A 14,119-nucleotide genomic window follows, 5' to 3' on the forward strand; every position below is an offset into this window, starting at 1 on the left:
TAGGCCGCGCCCAGCACACCGCACATGTGCTGGCCGGGGGGGCGGAGCCTGTGGAGAAACGTGCCAGCGAGTGATGTTGATACCCCGTATTCCTTTACCGATACCGCGCCGAGAAAGCCGATACTTTTGTTAAAGGGACGATTTAGGGCAGAGGTCACCAACCTTTTTGAAACCAAGAGCGACTTCTTGGGCAGGGCCGGCCCGTGACATAGGCCAGTGGTCTCCAACCACCGGGCTGCGGCCCAGTACCGGGCCGTGGCCCAATTGGTACCGGGCCGCAGAAGAACTTTTTATTAAAAAAAATATATATTTTTTTTTTATTTTTTTATTTTTATTAAATCAACATAAAAAACACAATATACACTTACAAATAGTGCACCAACCACAAAAAACTCACTTTTTCATGACAAAAACGTCCCTTTTTCATGACAAAGAAGAAAAAAAAGAAAAAAAAAAGGACACCCCCCGGGCCGCGGGACAAATTATTAAGCGTTGACCGGTCCGCGGATACAAAAAGGTTGGGGACCACTGACATAGGCCTTATAGCAGGGTACCATGAATTGATTAAAGTGGACCCCGACTTAAACAAGTTGAAAAACTTATTTGGGTGTTACCATTTAGTGGTCAATTATACGGAATATGTACTGAACTGTGCAATCTACTAATAAAAGTATCAATCAATCAATCAAAAAAAGGGAACCTATGGCTCGCGAGCTTGATAAATCTAAGCTGATATTGCTTAATATTATAAGTAATGAATAATTCCACTTGTAATCACAGTGTTAAAAATAATGCTCAAAATATAAAACATTCTCATCCATTTTTAATCCATCCATCTGTTTTCTACCGCTCCCGTTCAAGAATTTGCGTTAATGGTAAGAAGTTATTTATTTATTCTTCGTTAGTGTGGGGCTTGCCCTCCTGGGGTTTGTCAGACCACCAAGGACCAACATGAGAGCCTGTTTCAGGGTTACAATATTGTTTTATTTTTCAATAAGTCTCTCAGTTGCTTTCCAGCAATTGTGTTTTTCTCTTTCGTTTTCGCTCGCGCTCCGGCTCCGGCCCCAACCCCGTCTCTCCTCCTGGCTGCTGCTTATAACAGAGCGACAGGTGATTAGATAACAAGGCCCAGGTGGGCCATCTACGCACCTGTCGCTGATTTCGAAGCCGGTCCTGGCACACCCCAGTTCGCTGCAGGCCAGCAGGCCACGCCTCCTCCACAGTTAGCTCGAGAATAACAATGTTATTACAAAGAATAAGAGACCTATTATACTCTAGAAATGTTTGGTCTTACTTAAAAGTGCATGCGTTTAGTTTTGTTCAGTGTAAAAAAACTATTATATGGCTCTTACGGAAATACATTTTAAAATATTTGGCTATTTGGCTCCTTCATTCAAAAAGGTTCCCGACCCCTGCCGTGTAGGCAAATGCTAAGTGCCACAAATGTTGGAGGGAAAAAAAAAGGGGGTTGGTACTATTGTTTCTAAATACAAAAAATAATCCCAAATGCAAAGTAAAGCCTATTTCAGGGGTCGGGAACCTTTTTGGCTGAGAGAGCCATGAAACCAAATATTTTAAAATGTATTTCCATGAGAGCCATATAATATTTTTAACACTGAATAGAACTAAATGTGTGCATTTTTAAGTAATACCAACATTTTTAGAGTATCAATCAATGTTTACTTATATAGCCCTAAATCACTAGTGTTTCAAAGGGCTGCACAAACCACCACGACATCCTCGGTAGGCCCACATAAGGGCAAGGAAAACTCACACCCAGTGGGACGTCGGTGACAATGATGACTATGAGAACCTTAGAGAGGAGGAAAGCAATGGATGTCGAGCGGGTCTAACATGATACTGTGAAAGTTCAATCCACAATGGATTATTACAGTATTCTTTTTAATAACAATGTTATTCTGAAGCTAACCAATAATAAATCAAATACTTCTTACCATTAATGCAACTTCTTGAACAAGTCTGGTAGAAAACGAACGGATGGATGAAATGCATGAGAATGTTTTATATTTTGAACGTTGTTTTTAACACTGTTATTACCAGCGGAATTATTCATTACTTATCGTGTTAAGCAATGTCAGCTAAGATTTATCTGAGAGCCAGATGCAGTCATCAAAAGAGCCACATCTGGCTCTAGAGCCGTAGGTTCCCTACCCCTGGCCTATTTAATATAAATATTATTTGTTACAACATTACAACAATATTAAAAAGCACACATAGAGAACTGTGTAGGATCCCTTTTTTTTGTAATATAGTTGTTAAAGTCATACTGGTTTGATATCTTGTTTTGTGCAGTGCCTTATTTATATTGTATTTTTAATTTATTTTATACACGTTTTATTTTGTGTTTATGTATGTAAAAAATATTGTATTTCATACAGTCATTTTTTATTTTTTGTATTCATTTATTTATTCATATTTTTTTATCTTGTTAACTATTCTGATTGTTAATTTGCTTTCTTCAAGTAAAAAAAAAGGTCAAAGACAAAGCTATTCGGTTTCTTGTGAGTATATACACTTCACTGCCGATGTGGGGGGGCGCCACCTAAAATCTTGCCTAGGGCGCCTGTTCTTGGGTACTGATTAATGCGAAGGGCTATCAGTTTGATACACACTTAAATAAATTGCCAGAAATAGCCAATTTGCACAATTTACCTTTAACTCTATGTTATTATTAATAATCAATGATATTTATCTTTGTGGAAACACTGATCACCTTAATGATTTCTCACAATAATATATATTTTTGATGACATGTTTTAAATAGGTTAAAATCCAATCTGCACTTTGTTAGAATATATAACAAATTGGACCAAGCTATATTTGTAACAAATACAAATCATTATTTCTTCTATATTTTACAGAACAATTTTTTTTAAACAAATTCAAAATACGTTGTAATAAGATTCAAATTTGATTCTACAGATGTTCTAGATTTGCCAGAATGATTTTTTTTTTATTTTAATCATAATAAGTTTGAAGACATATTTCACAAATATTCTTCGTCGAAAAAACAGAAGCTAAAATGAAGAAATGAATTGAAATGTATTTATTATTCTTTACAATAAAAAGAAAAAAATACTTGAACATTGATTTAAATTGGCAGGAAAAAAAGAGGAAGGAATTTATAAGGTAAAAAGGTATATGTGTTTAAAAATCCTTAAATAATTTTTAAGGTTGTATTCTTTCTCTAAAATTGTCTTTTTGAAAGGTATAAGAAGCAAAGTAAAAAAATAAATGAATTTATTCAAACAAGTGAAGACTAAGTCTTTAAAATATTTTCTTGGATTTTCAAATTCTATTTGAGTTTTGTCTCTCTTAGAATTAAAAATGTCAAGCAGGGTGAGACCAGCTTGCTAATAAATAAATACATTTTAAAAAATAGAGGCAGCTCACTGGTAAGTGCTGCTATTTGAGCTATTTTTAGAACAGGCCAGCGGGCGACTCATCTGGTCCTTACGGGCACCGCGTTGGTGACCCCTGATTTAGGGCAAGGTTCGGGAACCTTTTTGACTGAGAGAGCCAGGAAAGCCAAATTATTTAAACTATATTACCTTGAGAGCCATATAATATGTTTTAACACTGAATACAACTAAATGCATGCATTTTTTTAAGTAAGACCAACATTTTTACATTATAATACGTCTTATTTTTTTATTCTTATTCTGACGCTAAGCAAGAATAAACCATGAATTAAATTACGTGGACCTTGACTTAAACAAGTTAAAAAACATATTCGGGTGTTACCATTTAGTGGTCAATTGTAAGGAATATGTACTGTACTGTGCAATCTACTAATAAAAGTTTTAATCAATCAATCAGTCAATCAAATCAAATACTTCTTACTAGGGGTGTGGGAAAAAAATCGATCCGAATTTGAATCGCGATTCTCACGTTGTGCGATTCAGAATCCATCCATCCATCCATTTTCTACCGCTTATTCCCTTTCGGGGTTGCGGGGGGCGCTGGCGCCTATCTCAGCAACAATCGGGCGGAAGGCGGGGTACACCCTGGACAAGTCGCCACCTCATCGCGCGATTCAGAATCGATTCTCATTTTTAAAAAATCTATTTTTTTTAATAAAACCAACAAAACAATACACAGCGATACCATAACAATGCAATCCAATTCCAAAAGCAAACCTGACCCAGCAACACACAGAACAAACCAAAGTAGTGAAACAAAAATGAATATTATTAACAACAGTATCAATATTAGTTATAATTTCAGGACAGCAGTGATTAAAAATCCCTCACTGACATTATCATTAGACATTTATATATATAAAAAAAAAGAACAATAGTGTCACAGTGGCTTACACTTGCATCGCATTTAATAAGCTTGACAACACACTGTGTCCAATGTTTTCACAAAGATAAAATAAGTCATATTTTGGTTCGTTTAATAGTTAAAACAAATTTACATTATTGCAATGAGTTGATAAAACATTGTCCTTTACAATTATAAAAGCTTTTTTTTTTTTTAAATCTACTACTCTGCTAGCATGTCAGCAGACTGGGTAGATCCTGCTGAAATCCTATGTATTGAATGAACAGAGAATCCTTCAGAATCGGGAAAAAAACAGTTTTTGAATCGAATCGTGACCCCAAAAATCGATATTGAATCGAATCGTGGGACACCCATAGATTCGCAACCCTACTTCTTACCATTGATGCGACTTCTTGAACAGGTGCGGTAAAAAACGGATGGATGGATTAAATTGCATGACAATGTTTTAGTGAAGTGAATTACATTTATATAGCGCTTTTCTCTAGTGACTCAAAGCGCTTTACATTGTGAAACCCGATATCTAAGTTGCATATTCAAACCAGTGTGGGTGGCACTGGGAGCAGGTGGGTAAAGTGTCTTGCCCAAGGACACAACGGCAGTGACAAGTATGACAGAAGCGGGTATCGAACCTGCAAACCATAAGTTGCTGGCACGGCCACTTTACCAACCGAGCTATACCATTTTATATTTTTTACGTTATTTTAAACTATGTGTTTACCAGCGGAATTATTTATTACTAATCGTGTTAAGCAGGCCCAGGCAATTATTTTACCTCAGGGGCCAAATTTAGAGAAAAAAAATGTGTCTGGGGGTCGGTTTCTCTGATTTTTAGGAACACTAATACAAAAACTTACAATTATGTCTGATTGAATGCTAAAAACGTTATGAGAGACTGTCTTAAAATACAGAATGGAATTGTATTTTTTTTTACTGAACGAGACATACACAATGTACATGAAAATAAAGCATGTGGAATTTCCAATAGTAACTATGTAGGATAAAACACTGAATATTGACATGATATGCACCCCTCTCGATTGACATAATTTACAATCAAACAAGATGCAACAAAAATGCAACAAACACAGCGAAATATGAAAGTGAAGGTTAAAAAACCTCCACTTACAATCTGATACATCTAGGTGGTAGTGTGGGGTGCATATTGTAGTGTCCCGGAAGATTTAGTGCTGCAATGGGTTGTGGGTATTTGTTCTGTTGTGTCTATGTTGTGTTACGGTGCGGATGTTCTCCCGAAATGTGTTTGTCATTCTTGTTTGGTGTGGGTTCACAGTGTGGCGCATATTTGTAAGAGTGTTAAAGTTGTTTATACGGCCACCCTCAGTCTGACCTGTATGGCTGTTGAGCAAGTATGCTGGCATTCACTGAAGTGTGTGTATAAGTCGCATATATTATGTGACTTGGTTGGCACGCTGTTTGTATGGAGGAAAAGCGGACATGACAACATATTGTAGACCAAGCTAAAGGCAGTGCTTTAGAGGTACGCCCCCAATATTGTTGTCCAGGTGGAAATCTGGAGAAATTCGGGAGAATTGTTGGAAAATCGGGAGAGTTGGCAAGTATGAGTATTAGCGGCAAATGCAGTGTTACAGCCACTGTATAGTACCGGCGGGCCAGCTTTAATGATTTAGGGGGAAAAATAACAAATTACTAATACCGGTTGACTAATAAAGCAACATAATTTAAACATTCTAGGCCCAAATGCATGCTTATAGTTTACTTTTAGTAACTTCTTGTGTTAGCTTGGTGTTATATCTATCCATCCATCCATTTCCTACCGCTTGTCCCTTTGGGGGTCGCTGGTGCCTATCTCAGTTGCCTTCAGGCGGAAGGCAGAGTACACCCTGGACAAGTCGCCACCTCATCGCAGGGCCAACACAGATAGACAACATTCACACTCACATTCACACACTAGGGCCAATTTAGTGTTGCCAATCAAACTATCCCCAGGTGCATGTCTTTGGAAGTGGGAGGAAGTCCGAGTACCCGGAGGGAACCCACACAGTCACGGGGAGAACATGCAAACTCCACACAGAAAGATCCCGAGCCCGGGTTTGAACTCAGGACTACCCGGGACCTTTGTATTGTGAGGCACATGCACTAACCCCTCCTCCACCATGCTGCTGTTATCATATCATGTATTTATATATGTGTTTTGGACATTTCTATGTTTTTGGATCATTTCTGTGTTTAGAGTGTTTCTGCTCGTCTGACCCTGGAAATAAAAATAAAAAAACAGATAGGGGCCGGTCCACCTCCTCACAATGTATGTCTAAATTAAAAAAAAATCTCAGAAAAAATTATTTTGCTGAATATTTTCACATGGGAGTAGCACAGTGAAACAGGGGAAATGCGTCTGCCTGACAATACACAGGTCCTGGGTTCGATCCTGCGCTCAGGATCTTTCTGTGTGGAGTTTGCATGTTCTCCCCGTGAATGTTGTCTGTCTATCTGTTTCGGCCCTGCAATGAGGTGGCGACTTGTCCAGGGTGTACCCCGCCTTCCGCCTGAATGTAGCTGAGATAGGCACCAGCACCCCCCGCAACCCCAAAAGGGACAAGCGGTAGGAAATGGATGGATGGATCGATATCATAACACCAAGCTAACACAAGAAGTTACTAAAAGTAAACTATAAGCATGTATTTGGGCCTAGAATGTTTTAATTATGGGAATAAGCCAGACCTGGGCAAATTAAGGCCCGGGGGCCACAAGCGGCCTCTTAAAGGGGAACATTATCACCAGACCTATGTAAGCGTCAATATACACCTTGATGGTGCAGAAAAAAGACCATGTATTTTTTTAACCGATTTCCGAACTCTAAATGGGTGAATTTTGGCGAATTAAACGCATTTCTGTTTATCGCGCTGGAAGCGATGACGTCAGAATGTGACGTCGCCGAGGTAACACACCCACCATTTTCATTTTCAACACATTACAAACACCGGCCAGGTCTCAGCTCTGTTATTTTCCGTTTTTTTTGACAATTTTTTGGAACCTTGGAGACATCATGCCTCGACGGTATGTTGTCGGAGGGTGTAACAACACTAACAGGGAGGGATTCAAGTTGCACCACTGGCCCGAAGATGCGAAAGTGTCTGCCGCCAGACCCCCATTGAATGTGCCAGAGTGTCTCCACATTTGACCGGCGATGCTAAGGCAGACATGGCACAGAGATGTATGGATAACCTGCAAATGCATTTGCAACGATAGTCAACGAAATCACAAAGGTGAGTTTTGTTGATGTTGACTGCCAGCTAATCGAAGCTAACATGCTACGCTAATCAATGCTAACATGCTATTTACCGGCGGTGCTAAAGCAGACATGGAACAGAGATGTATGGATAACCTGTAGATGCATTTGCAACTATATCACGTTTCCTTCCACCCACATTTAATGCGAAAAAAACGCTTACCAATCGACGGATTTAAGTTGCTCCAGTGTCACAAGATGCGAAAGTCCTGATCGTTTGGTCCGCACATTTTACCGGCGATGCTAACGCATCTATTCGGCCATACTATGGCTATGAATAGCGTCAATAGCTATTCGCTCAATAGCTTCAGTTTCTTCTTCAATATTTTCATACTCCAACCATCTGTTTCAATACATGCGTAATCTGTTGAATCGCTTAAGTCGCTGAAATCCGAGTTTGAATCCGAGCTGATGTCGCTATATCTTACTGTGGTATTCCCATTGTTTGTTTACATTGGCAGCACTGTGTGACGTCACAGGGAAATGGCCAGTGTCTTCGCAGAGAGCCGAAAATAAGGCACTTTAAACATTTATTTAGGGATATTCCGAGACCGGTACAATTTTGAAAAAAAATTCAAAAAACACAACAAACCACTGGGAACTGATTTTTTTATCGTTTTTAACCCTTTTGAAATTGTGATAATGTTCCCCTTTAAGATTTTTAATCTGGCGCGCCGGTCATTCCCCAATTTTTTTTTTTTCGATCTTTAAGATGGAAAGTGTAGCTGCCATGTTTTCTAATGACCCTAAGTCCTCATATACTAAGTCTTTCAATGTTTAGAATCTGCACTTTTGGATGATATACCAGTTACTATGGTAATTTAATTAGTTACTACAGTAATCTAATTAGTTACTATGGTCATCTAATTAGTTACTATGGTCATCTAATTAGTTGCTATGGTAATCTAAGACACAGCAGCTCAGACGAGGCATCGAGATTGTGGCCGGGAAGCGTTTCCACAGACAACGGAAGGACATTTTCACAACAAAGTTCTAAAGCTTAGCGATATATCAGATTGTAGGTGGGTTTATTTTGTACCCTTCGCGTTCATATTTCACCGTTTGTTGCATTTTTGTTGCGTTTCACTTGATTGTAAAATATGTCGATCGAAATGGGGTGTGACATTCATATTTTGTCAATATTCAGTGTTTTATCGTTCATAGAAAAATTTAAAATTCCATTACGTTTTTTTAAGGCCGTCCATCATGTTTTTAGGATTCAATGAGACGTGAGGTTTTGTATTAGTGGTCCTAAAAATAAATAACCGGCCCGCAGACACATTTTTCTCTATAAATGTGGGCCCCCGAGTCAAAATATTTGCTCAGGCCTGGAATAAGCGGTAGGAAATGGGACGGATGGATGGATTTTCACAAGGTTTGAGCATCTTGCGTTACGTGACGTGAAACATTAATACTGTGATTGGTTGGTTTTGTTACATAATTTACCTAGTCGATTAAAAATATTTTTTCTCCCAAAATCTACTTTACTAAATGTTTGAGTAGAATTGTATCAAACAAAACCAGTTTTCCCTTAAATAACGTAGACATCAACAGAGCTGTTTTTTTTTATGGAGGAATGGAGTTATTCATTGAACTGGCATTCGATGTTATTAAAAAAGGGTTGATTTTGAATCGAGAATCGTTTTTAATCGTGAATCGATTCTGAATCGACTCGTATCCGTCAGGGGTATATGTTGTTGAACCCCAAGATGCATAGACGGAGGCAGGCATAGAACATGAAAACATGATTTAATAAAAACTAAACAAAAACAAACAAGAAGCACGTACGTGGGCGGAATAACAAACTAAGGGAGCTAGCACTGGAAACTAGAAAACAAAAAGGAACTTTAGCATGGAAGCTAGTGGATAGCAAACAGAAAAACTGGAAATAACTAATGCTAACAGAAACAGCTTACCGCTACGACGACCAGGACAAAATGTAGCATGACAGGTAGATGCTGTAACAAAACGACACGACAGGTAGCACAACAAGAGTGATATGTGGCAACGACAATACAATGCTCTAGCAACTGACACAAGACAAAGCAGGTACAAATAGGAACAGGCTGATTGGCAACGGGTGTGGCCAGGTGACAATCAGCCGCAACTGAGGAGGAACACAGCACTCAGGGAACAAGACAGGAAGCTGACAAAATAAGAGCACTGGACGGGAACTAAAGACAGGAGATACTAAACACAGAGGAAACAGACAAATGCTGAGGAAAAAACTAAAACATAGACAAACTGTCAGGGGAAAGCCTGACAGTTTCCCAAAATCGAATCGTGTGGTGCCCAAAGATTCACAGCCCTAAACCCGCCTTTGCTTGTAACACATGGATTTGTTTCAGCTATACTCTCTTTTTTTAAGTTAGCCCCCATTGTTCACGAGCAAAGAAGGAAACTAGCAAGCGAAGACACTGACAACTGTGACTGTTCATTCCAACGCGGCCCCTCGTGTTGCGCTGGAGAATTGCACGGCACACCATCTCAGTAGCAGAGACCAAATTTACTAACCCAAAAGCCAGTGAAGTTGGCACGTTGTGTAAATGGTAAATAAAAACAGAATACAATGATTTGCAAATCCTTTTCAACCTATATTCAATTGAATAGACTACAAAGACAAGATACTTAATGTTCACACTGGTAAACTTTGTTATTTTTTGCAAATATTAGCTCATTTGGGATGTGATGCCTGTAACATGTTTCAAAAAAGGCTGGCACAAATGGCAAAAAAGACTGACAAAGTTGAGGAATGCTCATCAAAAACTTATTTGGAACATCCCACTGGTGGACAGGCTAATTGGGGACAAGTGGGCATCATGATTGGGTATAAAAGCAGCTCCCATGAAATGCTTAGTCATTCACAAACAAGGATGGGGCGAGGGTCACCACTTTGTAAACAAATATGTGGGCAAATTGTCCAACAGTTTAAGAACAACATTTCTCAACGAGCTAGTGCAAGGAATTTAGGGATTTCTCCATCTACGGTCCGTAATAAAGGTTCAGAGAATCTGGAGAAATCACTGCACGTATCATTGAATGCCCGTGACATTTGACCCCTCAGGCGGTGCTGCATCAAAAAGCGACATCAGTGTGTAAAGGATATCACTACATAGGCTTAGGACAGTGGTTCTTAACCTTCTTGGGTGTACCGAACCCTTCCATTCATCCATTTTCTACCGCTTATTCCCTTTTGGGGTCGCGGGGGGCGCTGGCGCCTATCTCAGCTACAATCGGGCGGAAGGCGGGGTACACCCTGGACAAGTCGCCACCTCATCGCAGGGCCAACACAGATAGACAGACAACATTCACACTCACATTCACACACTAGGGCCAATTTGTTTTTAGTGTTGCCAATCAACCTATCCCCAGGTGCATGTTTTTGGAAGTGGGAGGGAGCCGGAGTACCCGGAGGGAACCCACGCATTCACGGGGAGAACATGCAAACTCCACACAGAAAGATCCCGAGCCTGGATTTGAACCCAGGACTGCAGGACCTTCGTATTGTGAGGCAGACGTACTAACCCCTCTCCCACCGTGAAACCTTATTTAATAAAAATATATATATATTTTTTCAAATTAAAGACAATGTTATATGATTTTTTTTACTCGTGCACAAAATTAACCGTGCAAAGAACAAAACCAACACAGTGCATGAACTTACAGCAAATTACACGCCTGCAAATCAGTTTGACATCTGCTGTTGCCGCATCCATAATATGATGATAGGGGGAAGTTTTCATGTACATGATGAGTCGGGTGTGGCTTTACCTCCGCGGCGGAGTCTCCACCGAACCTCTGAGGCCAACTCACCAAACCCCTGGGGTTCGATCGAACCCAGGTTAAGAACCACTGGCTTAAGAAGACTTCAGAGAAATACTGTCAGTAACTACAGTTTGTCGCTACATTTGTAAGTGCAAGTTAAAACTCTACTATGCAAGTCCAAAGCAATTTATCAACAACACCCAGAAACGCCGCTGGCTTTACTGGGCCTGAGCTCATCTAAGATGAACTGATGCAAAGTAGACAAGTGTTCTGTGGTCTGACAAGTCCACATTTCAAATTGTTTTTGGGAACTGTGGACGTGGTGTCCTTCAGAACAAAGAGGAAAAGAACTATCTGGATTGTTCTAGACGCAAAGTTGAAAAGCCAGCATCGGTGATGGTATGGGGGTGTATTAGTGCCCAAGGCATGGATAACTTACACATCTGTGAAGGCCCCATTAATGCTGAAAGGTACATACAGGTTTTGGAGCAACATATGTTGCCATCCAAGTAACGTAATTATGGACGCCCCTGCTTATTTCAGCAAGACAATGCCAAGCCACGTGTTACAACAACATTGTTTCATAGTAAAAGAGGGCGGGTAATAGACTGGCCTGCCTGTAGTCCAGACCTGTCTCCCGTTGATAATGGGTGGTGCATTATGAACCCTAAAATACCCCAGCGGAGACCGTTGTGCAACTTAAGCTGTACATCAAGCAAGAAGGGGAAAGAATTCCACCTGAAAAGCTTTAAAAATTAGTCTCCTCGGTTCTCAAACCTTTACTGAGTGTTGTTAAAAGGAAAGGCCATGAAACAGATGCAATGTGTTGCTGCCATTAAATTCAAAGTAAATGATTATTTGCAAAAAATAAAAAATAAGTTTCTCAGTTCAAATATCGTGTCTTTGCAGCCAATTCAATTGAATATAACTTGAAAAGGATTTGCAAATTATTGTATTCTGTTTTCATTTACGAATTACACAACCTGCCAACTTCACTGGTTTTGGGGTTTTTGTAACTCATGATAATGTGCTATGCTTATTAATACAATTTGCTTTTGTTTGATGTTCACCAGACATTTTTAGCCAAATTAGCACACAAGTGCCAAAACTGATACCTTCAATAACCGGCAGAAAGAAAAGTCGGGCATAAATCTCGCTATTTTCATATTGTCAAGAGAATAGATATCAGGTGAATGATGAATGAACAGTTTGTCTTCAACACACATGTCCCCAAAAAGGTAAAAAAATATCAACCATACGTTGGTATCGGTGTGTCGACATTCTGGTATCAGTCCACCCATCACCAGTTGACAGGCACTCGAGGTTAAGTGGAAAATCTTTTCCACTGTAGTAGCAAGTGTCTGTCAGTTGGAACCCACACACTGCCACCATCCAGGCAGGGGCGTCCCACAGGGTACCTTTCTAAGGAATCTCCCAACTTGGCCGTACAAACAGCAGCATCATGAATCACATACTGTAGTCAAGCACTTTTCAGGGGGAGGGGAGTTTAGGAAGGGGGGGGGGGCGTACCATGGGGCAGATGCCACGAATCCAACAAGGTTCCTTAAAATAGCAGCAGCTCCACATGCAACCTTATCAGTCGGGTCGAGTCAAGCCAACCGCCTGTGCTCCTCCTCCTTAATCTTATCGTCCAAGGAGTTGTTGTTTTTTTAACATCGGACAGCATTAAAAAAAACATTTGCAAATTTTAAACAAAGCACAGGGCAGCATACTAACCAATAGGAATATATTCATATTTTAGTCACATATAGTCAATATCAGATAATGCATGTCATATCAAGGGGCAATATAGAAAGGCATGTATTTAAGAGTAGTCAGTGTACCACAGTGACGTGCTGTCAGGTGAGGCAGTCATCATGTAAAGAAATTAAATATATAATGACAAAATAATTGTAATTGTTAGTTTTTCATTTTCTTTTAGCTTCACCAATTTGGATTATTTTTTCTTAAAAAATCGCAGAATTTTCGCAATCCCTCGTAAACTTCTCTGTCTGTTGTACGGCCAGAACGCGTTCTTGTCTGGTGTGTTGTTGAGCGTTCAAAACGGCAGAGGAAAAAGTCTGAGGTGAGGCAAACAGTTCTCGTGTCCCACGATAGGGGCACTCATGATCAGAGACATACGGCATGCTTGCCAACCCTCCCGGATTTTCCGGGAGACTCTCGAACCTCAGCGCCTTTCCCGAAAACCTCCCGAAAGAAAATTTCTCCCGAAATTCAGCCGGAGCTGGAGGCCACGCCCCCTCCAGCTTCTTGCGGACCTGGGTGGGGGCAGCCTGTTTTCACGTACGCGTTCCCGCTATATAAACAGCTTGCCTGCCCAATCACGTTACAACATCTACGGATTTGAATAAAAAACTGCACACACAAGGAGACGAAGCAGAAGAATGAGGAAGTTACAGCCATGGCGACGCCGTCTGTAATTGAGTGATTCTATGTTGTCTGTTGCCATCTCCTGGTGAATGTTGGCTTTTGCGTTATGGGGTTGCTTTTTGATTGGCCAACGATTTACGTGGTGTTGGGCACCTGACGGCAAGTGAGGGAGTCTGTTCTGAAGCCCAGAGTAAAGAGACGTAACTTCATCACCTCGCCTGGTTATTGACTCCAACCCAATACATTACATCGTCGACGAGCAAAATGAAGAAATAAATGGCAGAACAAAGGTTACTCAAATAGTTAAAGGTAAGTGTTTTTTTTTGTTTTTTTCCGTAACCAGCAAACACAGTACAGTTAGTAGAACTGTGTTTTTATTACTTTGTA

Source organism: Nerophis ophidion, linkage group LG19 (assembly GCF_033978795.1).
Source record: "Nerophis ophidion isolate RoL-2023_Sa linkage group LG19, RoL_Noph_v1.0, whole genome shotgun sequence".
Lineage (NCBI taxonomy): Eukaryota > Metazoa > Chordata > Actinopteri > Syngnathiformes > Syngnathidae > Nerophis > Nerophis ophidion.